Raw genomic sequence first — 14667 nt, 5'->3', positions numbered from 1 at the left:
TGTCCTACTCTTCCACATTTGTGGCAAACAACATTAATTTTCTGCACTTGTCTTGAGAATAGACTAGAAGGGGCGGGTTTAGCATTCCACTGCTGTGGAGCATATCCTGGCTTTGTACTGGTACAATTATTAGAGGGGTTTCTCACAGCACTATTCTTAAAATTCGACTGAGACCTATAACCTGTGAACTGTTGGTTCTGGTACATGCCATTATAATTCTTTTTGCCGGAAATTATATTGTAATCCTCACTCAGAGTAGCAGCTTTATCAAGTTTCTTCACCTCTCTCTCTCTCAAATAGGCTCTTATATGTTCAGGAATTCTTCTTAGATATTGCTCTAAGACCACTAATTCTTCAAGTTCGTTCATAGACTTAACTTTAGCCGCCTCCAGCCATCGTTTAAAACATCTCCTTACTTTATAGGCATAATCCAAGAAAGTCATCTTCATCCTTCTTCAAAGATCTGAATCTTTCATTGTAATACTCAGGGGTCATCTGGTAAACCTGTAGCACATTGTATTTGAGTACCTGGTACTCTTTACACTGATCAGCTGATAAGGCTAAATAGGCACTTCTTCCTTTACCAATGAGAACACTCTGTAACAAAACTGACCATTTATCCTCTGGCCATCCCATACCTGAAGCCACTTTTTCAAAGTGATCAAAAAACTCATCTGGAGCTTCTTCTGTAAATTTTGGAATTAACTTCCGTACTTTTGCTACATCAAACACAGGGTCTGTGTTACCTTGGATATAGTTATATGGATTTACAGGCAGTAAGGATCGAGCTCTGATCAACTCAAACTCCCTTTCATGTTTTGCCTTTTCTCTTTCTTCTTCCTCTCGCCTCCTTACTCTATCTCTTTCTTCTCTTGCTCTATCTCTTTCTTCTTCTTCTCGCCTCCTTGCTTTATCTCTTTCCTCCCTTTCTTTATCTCTTTCTTCTTTTTCTTTATCAGTCTGTATCTCCAGCCTAAGTAAGTTTTCTTCTGACTCTAACACCTTCAGTCTACCCCAAAATTCTTCTGAGTCTAAACTCTTAAGTTCTGCCTGTACATCACCGTTCTCATTCTCTTGCCTTGCCTTGTTTGTGAATTCTATCTCAGCTGCATTCAACAATTCATATGCCTCCCCGAACTCTCTATCTACTTTACTGGAGCTTATTAATGCTTTGATTGCGACACACTTAACTTGTGCCTCACTTATATCAAAAGTAACATTACCCCACATGTCATTGCTAAGAGAGTCCACTGTCCCTTAGTCAGGTGAGATTTAGATAACTTTCTGGTGGTTGGAGCTGCCAGAAATTCCTGAACTTCAAACCGAGCCATTTTTTCTAGTTTACTCAACAAGAAGGGTTTACAATTCACTTCAAAACAATTATATGGTTACTCTCCTACCAAAATATATTCCAAACACCACCAGTATAAATCATAAACCAGAGTGATATTCTGTTTAGTTCTCCCTAGGCGATGGGCACCAATTAATTTAATTTCCCAATCATTCAATTTCCCAGACGATGGGCACCAAATCATTTGATTTCCCGGGTCTGGCCAACAAATCTTTTGTCACAAAGTGATCAAGCACCTGGTTATTACACAAATAATGATACCAAAAAGTTACCTCACATCGACCAGATACTTGAAACTTCATAACAAAGAGTTTTGACTGAATCACTAAAGGTACAATGATCCCATAAAACTTACTTATCACTTGAGAAAATCAATGTAACTTTATCAAGTTATGGATGAGGCAACAATTATCAAGTTATATCCAGACTAATGGAAAATGGGTATCACTTCAATAAACACTATCTGTCTCTCTGGTTCTATTTTATCTAGATAAGTCTCAGGTGAACAAACAGATACATCACTTACCTTGTACACATTCATTAATGTCTCTAATTACTAGTGGTCAAAATGAAACGCTATGTTTTAAAAAACTTTAAACAAACAGGTTTATTTCTAAGTCCAAAAGTTATATGCAAAGTTCACAGTCTCAAAAGATTTACTATTAATTGACAACAGTATAAGATTTAAGTATTCCTTAATCGAGTTCAATTCACAAAACTTTAATTTATTAAGAAAGCAATTTGGCTAGGTAAAGATTCAAACTATTAACTATCACTCAAGTGCCAAGTATATACCACAAACATTCACCAAAATATTACTGACTGGAATCCACATAAACATTCTCCAAAATCTCAATAACAGGTAGGCACTAACAAAATGTTAAGAAATCACCAGCAAAACACAGTAATTATAAAATTAAAGTAATATGATAGCACAGACATATAAGAATGCAATATGCAAAAATGGAAATATACCAACCACCAAAAATGTGCCTAAAGATTATATCAATCTTTCAAAATAACACTTCTCTTTTAAAAAAGAAAAAGAGTTAAACTCACGTCTTTCTAAGACTTTCTCACAGACAACACTGCCAAGTCACTAAGACCTATTCAAAATAATAATTCTCTTTTACCTAGAATATCACTTTAACTCTTAACATTACAAAACTCAGTAATCACCACATTACTTTTTGTAATTATTACACCATTACACGTTTTCCACATTACTTGCACAAAACAATATTCCTGATCACCTTCTACAAAATTAACACACTCCTGGGGTGGGTTTTAACAGGGCTTTTACAAACAGTAACCCTTCATTTTCCCTTATATATATAATGGGATTATTGAGAGAGAGAGAGAGAGAGAGAGAGAGAGAGAGAGAGAGAGAGAGAGAGAGAGGGAGATGCTTATCTCAGGGACCCCTATGGCTGACTGACTGTCTTTGGAACAGCACTGCACTTTTAACTCTCCAACAGAAGCCCTTCCAGAATACATTATACATATAGTATACATACATCATACATAAGTATACATGTGTATAAATACATACACAGCTGAGCTTCGAGCGCCTTATCTATGACTGACATTTCCTGGGAGACTCAAACCACCTGAACAAGCAAAAGGAAATGCTTTTAGACCCAAAATTGGCTGGCTGACAGCATGTCAACTTCAAGTACATCTCTCACTCATTCTCTCTTCCTCAGATTACGAAAAGATAATAGGCACAGACACATCTAATAAACATAGGTTAGACATACATGATGAATGTATAATAGGTAACTGGCCGATAACTGTCAACTCATCACGATAAGTTAAGAGGGGTCTTTTTGCCTCTAAGCGTGAGTTACTGGACACTTGTGCAAATATGGAAGCGATAACATCTTACCCTCTCTCTCTTCGGCGGCGCTAAAAATACACTAGGAATTCGTCATACATAATACAATTCCAAATATTAAACAAAGGGAAAAACATACCAAAGCATTGTAAGATTACATGATATACTATTTATCTGTAAGAAAAGGACATTTTAAAATCACATCTTCACAATGAATGACAAATCTGCAAGCAAAACATCAAAATTTTCACAGAGACATATAAAACACTTATAAAATGGTTATATATATTACAACACCTTATAATATATATATATATATATATATATATATATATATATATATATATATATATATATATATATATATATATATATATATATATATATATATATATATATATATATATATATATATATATATATATATAAAGGCATACAGCGGGGTCCACAAAACACATCAAAAAAGGCCATAATTTATTTATGAGACGTTTCGCACATGTACTATGTGCATCTTCAATCTGCAAATATAACAAATTTCGTTAAAATTTACAAAAACTATTTTAAAAGATAAAGTTAAAAGGAAAAAATTATTTACTGTATACCTTTCAAGTTTTATTAATTTTAATTTTTGTAAATAATTTTTTCCTTTTAACTTTATCTTTTAAAATAGTTTTGTAAATTTTAACGAAATTTGTTATATTTGCAGATTGAAGATGCACATAGTACATGTGCGAAACGTCTCATAAATAAATTATGGCCTTTTTTGATGTGTTTTGTGGACCCTTACTATATGCCTTCATATATCTTCATATGAATCTTATATATATATATATATATATATATATATATATATATATATATATATATATATATATATATATATATATATATATATATATATATATATGTAATTGCTCACGAAGGTGACCTTTGAAAAGTTGGGTCAGCTGTTCGCAGGGTCCATTTTGACTATATACAGCAGATAGGAAAATGCTGAACCATTCGCATACCACAGGAAATCGCAAAGCTCCTTAGTGACAAGACACGGGCACAGAAAATGTGGTTTCACCTTTAAAACGTCCATCAGCTGAACCGGTTATAAAATCCGGTTTCGAAGAAAGCATTCAGTAATGTGTGTGTATGTACGTGTACTTCATGACGCCTTGAAGTACAGAGGCGTGTCTTGTCGTACTTTGACCTCGAATGATGTCACGAAGAATAAGTTTGTGTGTCCATTGCCTAAGGAATAAAATGGGAGTGAACAATGTAGGACTGGGCTTTTGCCATCCGTTAGTTGTATAACTGAAACATGTGATTTGTGTAGTTTACATGAAGACTGTCCCAGAGGATTTTGTGAAGTGAGTAGAACTCATGAACATTTTAGACTTTACTTTCAGAACTAAGAACACAGACGTTATCCCTGTGGCAGTGAAATTTTGTGTTTCTGCAATTTTTACATTTTCTGGATTTTAATATAACGTTTGTTCTTTCACAGGTTCCATTCCATTCCATTCCATTCCATTTCTCCCTCCTTCAAGGAAGGGAGTGGTATGACATTTTGAGATGACCTGGTTTTAATAATTGACCTGCTTATAATTTGACAGATGAGTTATTTTCTGTGTTTCCTTTAAGTAATTGGGTGTTTATGATTTTGGGCCTTATTTCCTTAGAAGAACTTTTGATAGTTATGATGAATCATTCGTTTTCATTCTTCGTAATTTTTAAGAAGTTATTTTCGTTGTTATTTTTCAATAAAGGTTTAGTTTTGTACTTAGTATCTCATTCCAGTAGTCCTTAGAATTTAGTTAGGGAAAGGTATAACTTATGATGTCGGCTCACGTTACACGCTATCACACAAATATCTCGGAAAAGCGAGATACCAACCTCTGTTCACAGAACGGAGACTTAAATCAAGTATAGGCTCAGGATTGGCCTTTACACACGCACACACACACACACACACACACACACACACACACACACACACACATATATATATATATATATATATATATATATATATATATATATATATATATATATATATATATATATATATATAATGATCTCTGTAACTGGCAATACAGGTATTGCCCTGGTTTCCACAGTTACATAGGCAACTGGGTAATAACGACATCTGTTACCCAGAATTGGTCGTTCCCTTGTCCTTGCTTCAAAAAGTTTCGCCTTTGGAATTCATATTTTGACACTTTAGTTCCATCTCTTCTCCCAGGAGGAACTTGAGTCTCGCATCTATCTCCCTCTCTGCGTATTTGTGTGTGCGTAAGTGTGTTTTGAAGTACAGAACTTTAATGCAGAACTTTCAAGGGAAATTTGGAGGCTTGGGGGACCGAAAGGTAAGGGACCCTTCTGGCGCAACTTTGATGTAAGAGCCATAAATAAGTTGTTATGATCAGGTTGACCCTGTCATCCTAACTCTCAACTTGGGCAAAGTTCATAACTATGATCCAGTTTACGAGGAAAGGGAGTTTCTGATGTTAAAGGCTTAGTTTTTTGTCATGTACTTTACCGTAGTCTTGAAGATTATTAAAAAAATATTGTTGTGTAATTATTAATGCCATTGTTAAGGCATCTAAAATTGCCGTAACAATTCTCAAACTTCCATTTGCTCAAGTTGTAAGCAAGTAAAAATCCCATCTCGTACTTTTCCATGACTTAAAAAGGTTATAATTCCATGACTTTCAAAGTTGTAAATAAATGACTGTCACTCTCAAGACCTTCAAAGTCCTACAGAAATGAGTGTTACTCCTAAAGCTGCTAGAGGATATTCATCTTGTTATTCAGAGGCAATACACCAATGTTTTTGGGTATGATTTGTCTGGCTGCATCAGATTGAACAGTCCGGGGCAATTGTATCAAAGTCCTTCAATTACAGACCCCTTAATTTCATTATGCGTCTCTCCAGTTGTTTTGAGTGCGGCCAACTCTTGAAAGCGGTGTTGAAATTAAGGTAATTTTGTATTCCGTCCACGTCTCTCATTGAGGACGCACCTGAATGAAGAAAACAGTAGGGGATTCACTCTTGATTGGAGTTATATTTTCACTGGGAATTTATCTTATGTTCATACGTTATTTCACTCATGAATAAGGCGGTTTCAGGTACATTAAGATTCCTGCAAACCTGTGCAAAGTCCTATAATATTTTTCTGTCAAAATTCATAATTATTTTGAAAAATGTTAAGAGTGGTTTCGGCTACATTTTGTTTCCAGTCTATGTAGACATGACCCTTAGATAAGAACTGTAGAGAAACGGGACTTATTTTGCTTTTATCGGACATGTACAAAATTATTTCATTTTTCTTTATTTATTCAGGAGAAAGTTACTACGAACAGCTATTTAGAAAAAAAAAATATATATATTAGGTATATTTTCATTCAAAGCGTCTCTGGCTTCGACCATTTTTATACCATTATTATTAATGGTCATAGAAGTTGCCTATGATTCTGGTTTTTAAGACAATCAGTGACTGTATGTACAACACAACAAAGCTTGTAAGATTAATATTACGCACGTGCAAACACGAAGCTCGAAACAAAAGCTCCTTCAGTCACTGACAAGGCTAACAACGATCAAAGTTTTCTGCGGTCTGCAAAACTTTACCTCTTAATCCGTATCGCACAAGAGAACGAGACAGTGGGAATCATTCGTTCAGTTGTGCAATGCTGTGTAATGTCTCTATGTTATGCAGCTTAGTGGGTCAAGAAATTGTTGAAATAGCAGTTGGTCTCTCTCTCTCTCTCTCTCTCTCTCTCTCTCTCTCTCTCTCTCTCTCTCTCTCTCTCTCTCTCTGTTTTATAGCATAAACATGAAAGAATAATTTGAAACTTTAGAAAAAAAAGAAGATATACTGAATTACAAGTGTTGCAATAAAAGGCGTCAGTTATTTTAGTTTGAAAAGACTTAACAAACATGCATGATACTAAAAACTTCTTACAATGATGAAATTAAAATTTAGTTATTAATGACAAAAAGCGTATTGATACTGTTATTAATATTTCAAAGGATTTTAGCTATAATATTATAATACACTAAAAATTAATATCTTACGAGAGTAATCATTAAAAGAAGCTACTGATCAGCCTCCAGTATACTAATCTAAAGCTGTAATAGTGTGACAGAAAATAAAATGCAATAATACTATTTGGAAGTCTAAAAGTAATTAGTATATGTTCTGTTTGTGGACCATAATTAAAAATGATCTTTAATACAAAGTGCGCGTATTCAAATTGATACAGAACTACATGCAATATGGAGAGTCTAAAATGGATTTATGGTACAAAGACCTTTTACGAAAGTTAATACCCTCAGTTAAATAAAAACCGCAGGCCAAAGGACAAAGGTCCAAATACTGACTCGTATTAAAAATTCATAGACAAAAAGCACGTCTCCAAGCGATTTTTTCGTGTCTAACAGACCTCACTATCGTATCTCATTCTGATTCTAGTCAGCCCTGTACAGAAACTAGTCAGCCCTGTACAGAAACTATTGGAATTGGAATATGAAATTCAGGCCAAAAGCCAAGCGCTGGGACCTATGAGGTCATTCAGCGCTGAAGGGGAAATTGCTAGTAGAAAGGTCTTGAAGGTGTAAAAGGAGGAAAACCTCGCAGTTATACTGTGAAACTATTGATAGGAGAGGGTAGAAAGTAAGATGGAAGAAAGAGAATATGAACGAAGGTATAGTAAATGGAATGAAAGGCGTTGCAGCCGGGGGCCGAAGGGACGCTGCAAAGAGCCTTAAGTAACGACCACAGTGCACAGCGTGAGGTGTACTGACGCCACTACCCCCTTAAGAGGTTGTATGTGCAGAAACTAGGTACCGTTGACTTTGCACAAAGTTACAAATGAGACAGTAGCTAAAGTATGGGCATTCTCCTTCGAGTTATGTTGACCTTGTCCTTCAAGGTTGCCCAGTAGTTAATCTACCGTGGAAATTCCTTTCAGAGGAATGTGAGGGGAGGACGTGTATGTAGGACTTCATTAATTAAAGAAGGGTTACTATGGGCCGTGCTTAGGGAAATGATTATCTTGTCTTTGTGTGTGTCCTTGCGTGTAAATTCTTCTTTTAAATGAAGTCAACATCCACGGCAATCGAAAGGACAGTCTTTACACCATTAATGTACATTATTCTTGTCAATATGAGGTCATGAATGATTCCCCTGGGCAAGATATTCACAGCATTTTCGTAGATCCGCACAAACTCATAAGCAGAGACACTCATTCTTTGTTTTTATTATCCTCTCTTTTGTCTCTCTTTCTCTCGTACTAGGTATTTCCTGTTTTTCATATGCCCTTCTTTCAACCATATAATAAATATACTCTGGCGAACTACTCATATAATCATTCTCCCTTTCAGGAAAGATTTGTATGGCCACCTTGTCTCCTCTACTTTTCCATTATAGACAAATATATATAGAGAAAGAGCTTACAACATTAATCCACAATATCAACAGCCTCTAGAACCTCTCTTCAACTTCGGTTTTAGTGGAATCTTGCCAGAAAACTTTGCGAGAGGAAAAGGCAACAAAGGAGAACTGGCGCCATTCAACCTCGATCATCCGAGGGACGCTCTTTGGTCTCCCGCTGGTACCCATCTATCCGTCTTTCTATCCATCTGTATTTAAAGGTATTTAAAAATATGTGTCATTTTAATTCCATATTTAATATAAGAACGATTTAAAGGAAGAATAAACGAAAATGAAAGAAAACAAGGGAAAGATATGAGTCAGAGTTCCATCTTACCAGAATGGCAATATATATTTTTTGTTTGATGTAGGTAGCCAGCCATCCGGGCCTCTTGCCATTGGCAGGTAATATCAAGGAGTCTGAAAATTAAATAAGGAAATTTTACCGTGCTGCAAGTAATGCTTGTCCCTCTAGAGAAATATATATGTACACAAATATATGTTCACACACACATATATATATATATATATATATATATATATATATATATATATATATATATATATATATATATATATATATATATATACTGTATATATATATATATATATATATATATATATATATATATATATATATATATATATATATATATATATATATATATATATATATATATATATATATATATATATATATATATATATATATATATATATATATATATATATATATATATACACACATACACACACATACACACACACACACACATATATATATATATATATATATATATATATATATATATATATATATATATATGTGTGTGTATATTGATAAGTGGAAAACCACTTCTGAAACAAACCCAAACCCCCAAACTGCCTTACACCCCAAAATAATGTAATTTGATACTGATGCCTAACTCAACCCCTATGTAAATTTCTCTCCATGCTCCCCTTTTTGGTGCATCTGTTTATCTTTTCTAAAGACCTGGTGACTGCTTGAATTACCTCTTTTCAGATAAAAGGCGAATGGAGACGAAGCCTGCCGATAATCCGCCAGAAAGGTTGAGTTCCCCATAAAAACTGGCGAACATGGGTTGCCAGAAGTCACCAGGATTTGGGGAAGATCCCATCATAGAAAAGAAGGTGACTGAACCACCATCTTGTGATCCCAATGACCTCTGGAACGAGAAAGAAATTAAGCCCCCAAGGTCATATAAGGCGACAAACAGCGGTCGTTGCTCTCAGAAACACCCCTTTAGCAGACGGACACACTACCCCTTGCATGCTCCCTATTGAGCTGACCCCTCCATGTGGTCACCTTTCGACCACCCAGTCGCCTTACCTGTGCATTTTTCCATTAAACTCGTCCCTTCAGAACTGGTGAAATTTGATGAGGCCCCTCCATCGCTTCGTTATAAGGTAATGCCCTGACTTGAGGTTTTTTCAACAGTCATGTATCTTAAATTTTCCACTGCACTCTCATTTTCTTTTCTGAAGTGTGAGTTATCACAAAGACCTGACTCACTTTGTTCAGTGTGAATTTTAATGCAAGTATATCGTACCAGAATTGAGTTATCTTGGCACCCTCTGTGCAACCCTTGATTCGCTCGAGATCGTTATAATTATCCTTCTGTAACTCCTGGCACTATCAAATTACAGACGGTACATCGGCTGTGGAAACATCGACTTGTCTTGTGCTTCTTGCAGTGAAAAGGCCACTGCAATCAATGATAGGCAGATCCAACAGGGGCTGCCACATGGTTAGTTATGCTATCACTGTTAAAAAATTGAATAGTCTATGATTAATCCTCTTGAAAGGGATACTGAAGAATTCATTGCAGTGGCCTTTTCCACAACCGATGTGCCCTCTGCAATTTGATAATGCCGGCGGTTACACAAGGATTATTATAGCGATCTCGGGCGAATCGAGGGTTGCAGAAATGGTGCCAAGATAACTCGATTCTGGTACGATATACTTGCATCAAAATTCACACTGAGGTAAGTGAGTCAGGTCTTTGTGATAACTCGCACTTTAGAAAAGAAAATGAGAGTGCAGTGGAAGATTTAAGATACATGACTGTTGAAAAAACTTCTAGTCAGGACGTTACCTTATAACGGAGCGATGGAGGGGCCTCGTCGAATTTCACCAGTTCTGGAGGGGTGAGTTTAATGGAAAAATGCACAGGTAAGGCGACTGGGTGGTCGAAAGGTGACCACGTGGAAGGGTCAGCTCAATAAGGAGCATGCAAAGGGTAGTGTGTCCGTCTGCTAATGGCATGTTTCTGAGAGCGACGACCGCTGTTTCTCGCCTTATATGACCTTGCAGGCTTAATTTCTTTCTTGTTCCAGAGGTCACTGGGATCACAAGATGGTGGTTCAGTCACCTCATTTTCTATGTTGGGATCTTTCCCAAATCCTGGTGACTTCTGGCAACCCATGTTCGCCAGTTTTTACGGGGAACTCAACCTTTCTGGCGGATTATCGGCAGGCTTCGTCTCCATTCGCCTTTTATCTGAAAAGAGGTAGTTCAAGCAGTCACCAAGTCTTTAGAAAAGATAAACAGATACACCAAAAAGGGGAGCATGGAGAGAAATTTACATAGGGGCTGAGTTTCTCACGCCCTTCCTCAGTTAGGTATCAGTATGAAATTACGTTATTTTTGGGTGCAAGGAAGTTTGGAGGTTTGGGTTTGCTTCGGAAGTAGTTTCCACTTAACAATATATATATATATATATATATATATATATATATATATATATATATATATATATATATATATATATATATATATATATATATATATATATATATATATATATATATATATTATATATTATATATATATATATATATATATATATATATATATATATATATATATATATATATATATATATATATATATATATATATATATATATATATATATATATATACAAGCTGTTATTCAATCTAATATAATTCATAATTTAGAAATGCTTAATTAAACGACATGGTGCGCAGTTCCTAAGTAACAGCATTTTCACCAGCTGTGAATGTTTACCAAAATCCAGATGTTAGTGCGTGCTACTTGGTCTGCTGAACATCAGTGCTCATGCTTGAATGGGGTTAACAAAGTAACGTTGTCGAGTGTCAGGGTTCTTTTTTCTTTTCCCTGCCAATCTGGCGTTGAATAAAATTTCCAATATTTATTAATGTTTTACATTAAACTTTCGGTTGATGACTTGCCCGTGAAATTTTGAAGGTTAGATAGACTGAGAATAACTGGCAAATTCTGTAGCAAAATTGTGAGAAACTTTTCGTTATGCTCTTTTAGAGTGAAGAACCCCGTAAGGGGGGTTTCACCATCATAAAACCTCGCGTGGTGCACTGTAGGCATTACAAAAGGTTGTTTGATGCTTGCCTTCGGCCCCTTGCTGCAGCCTCTCTTTAGCCTTTTACTCTAACTCCATTTCCTCTTCCTTTCTTCCATCTTGTTGTCCAACCACTCCAACTCCATGTCTTCATTGTCTTGAGCGCCGAGTGGCTGAAAGTTCCTCAGCGCCTGACTTTACAACTAAATTTCCATAAATCATGAATCAAATCAGAGAGAAGACTAACGAACAAAAATGTTTATTCCATTATTTCGCAACTTTGGGTAAGGTTACCTTCTCACATAATTCCTCGTAACTACCTAAAAAAAAAAAAGGGACACATTTCCACACGTTTATTTCCTTAACGTCACCATCACCCCCGCTTCAACGTCAGGGTCGAGTTTTCAACAGTTCCCCCCAAGGAACGTCATGTATAATTAACTTGAGTCTCTGGAACGTTCCTTGGAAAGGTGACAGCTGGAAGGGAAGCTCGTTTTCTTTATTGTCCCTTTTAATCACAGTATCCTCGAAGGGCGTTTATTAGCCTTACGTAAGAGTACTGCGTAGAAAACAAGGGTCCGTATGTAAGGTTCTGTGTGAGAACTCTACGGGATCAAAACACCACATTTGTGAAATTTCCGTTCGTGAAAAACTCTACGGGATAACCACGCCTAGCTTAACTATCTCAAAGCTGTCGGACAATAAACATAGGACATGGCGTCGTCCTGGATATGTTGTAAGCGTAATAATGATAATGTTAATATGATTTAATAAAATAAATATTATACTCTTAAAACCTTATGACACAACGTTAGCGACCCCTGAGAACCCAAGTTCTGGTCTGGACATTAAACGTAATAGCAATTTTCCCTCTGGTCCCTTCCTCTGTCGGATTTAATTATGGGAGGAGGTTATGCGATATGTGTTTGTGAGCTATGAAATTCCGCGAGAGTTGTTAGAAATAGGTGGGGGTTGAACAATTTTTTTGTTGATATTCTGCAAAATATTGGGAGTAAACTCTTATTTCAAGATTGCCTGGGGGCCAGAAGGCTCGTTGCTTCTGGAGGCACCCCATGTCAAAGTGAATAGAATTCGTAGCTATCTATTTATCTATCTACTTATCTATCCATCTATCCCTGTGTCTATCTATCTGTGTGTGCGTGTGTGTGAGTGTTATGACGTTGGATTCCAAGCCAGTGAAACTCCTCCCCTGATTAGAAAAAATATTGGAACCACCGACTCAAGATCATTGTAAAGAATTCAACGATACTGTAGTAAATAGAAAAAGGAGAGAGAGAGAGAGAGAGAGAGAGAGAGAGAGAGAGAGAGAGAGAGAGAGAGAGAGAGAGAGAGAGAGAGAGAGAGAGAGAGCGCGCGGGTAAACTCTCAATCAATAATGGAATTTTAATATTCACCTGAAGACACATAAAAATCAGGATAGACATATAAGTTATTAGAAAAAAATATATTCTTACTAGCTTTCCTTTGAGATTTTACGTATGTGTATCGTCTGTGTTTACAAATGTGCATGTTTTAATGTGCTCTACTCAGGTATGTATTGCTTTCGAAGTAAAAAAGGCTAGGAATATCTTTCTCTCGAGCAAAATAAAAGAAAAATAATATTTTCATCATAAACAGAACATAACACCTTAGATCTTTGCAAATATCCATTTAGCAATGGAAAATAAATCCATGTTGTTTGAGAGGCTACGATTACCATTATAAACAAGGGAATGATTATTCCTGGTGGGTTCATCGAGCACAATAATCGTTTCTGGAGGGAAATTGATAAGCCTGCGTCGGTTGTATTTCATCGATCTATTGACAGACTTAGGCTATGAATGGATTTCCAATAATATTTGGTGGTTCTGATGCATATTTCAAGTATATTATCTTTACATACATTTTCGTAATGAATGGTTCGAGCCGTAGCGAGAGTCACGACTCCTAGAAATTATCCCTTGAGGGAATACAGAAGGGAATATTTTTTGTACGTAGATATTTGTAGAATGAAGTTATTTATACACATGGAAGGCCTACAAGCTCAACATTAAATGAAAAAGATTGAAAAATTCTCTCTGTCTGTCTCTCTCTCTCGTTACAAAGGGGGGGTTTGCATTCATAAACAGTAGCACTCATATGTACGTATATACATGTATCTCAAAAGCGTAGCCAGAAACACAAACCTATAAAGTAATCGAATCTGAAGGATATCCCGACATATTTTCAATGTCACTGTCATGGAAGACTACTTGATACCAAAAATCCCCTACTTATGATGAGAAACAAAACAATCGATATTAATTCAATTAAAATGACAGAGTATTTTGCAGATCATATGATCAGCAAATTGACGCAAAGTAAAGCGATTAGTGAAGCTTATGTAACAAGCCAAAGGGTTATATCATGTTTCATTTCTCGACAGGTAATACCCTCGACATTTAATCAAGAGTGGAATCACGGCTTTGTTGCTAACAGGCCAAGCACCCATCGTTCGCAAGCACACACACAGAGCGACGCAAGGACGTGAGCAACCCCTGCACGCAGGATTGACGATGCTCCAGAGCAATCAGCAGCTAAAGACTGGCTATCAAGGACGCCCTCAGAGCAAGGTATGGATTTGCCACAATACCCTGCGATCGCTTTCACAGATGATGAGAAATTTATGTTTGAATATCAAAGTTCTTTGGT

The 14667-nt window shown here is 36.1% G+C and overlaps 1 long non-coding RNA gene across 1 annotated transcript in view; it reads left to right on the top strand.

Annotated features, from left to right (window-relative positions):
• The window catches only part of LOC136844252 (uncharacterized), a 31337-nt gene that overhangs the window by 10109 nt on the left and 6561 nt on the right, over positions 1 to 14667 (top strand). Inside the window, exons 2-3 of the long non-coding RNA XR_010854792.1 lie at positions 8566 to 8835; positions 14402 to 14588. This is a non-coding gene — a long non-coding RNA (uncharacterized lncRNA). The remainder of the gene's footprint in view (positions 1 to 8565; positions 8836 to 14401; positions 14589 to 14667) is intronic.

Source organism: Macrobrachium rosenbergii, chromosome 12 (genome assembly GCF_040412425.1).
Source record: "Macrobrachium rosenbergii isolate ZJJX-2024 chromosome 12, ASM4041242v1, whole genome shotgun sequence".
NCBI classification, from domain to species: Eukaryota; Metazoa; Arthropoda; class Malacostraca; order Decapoda; family Palaemonidae; genus Macrobrachium; species Macrobrachium rosenbergii.
The sequence above is the reverse complement of the archived record's forward strand: the minus strand, read 5'-3'. Positions and strand labels throughout refer to the sequence as shown.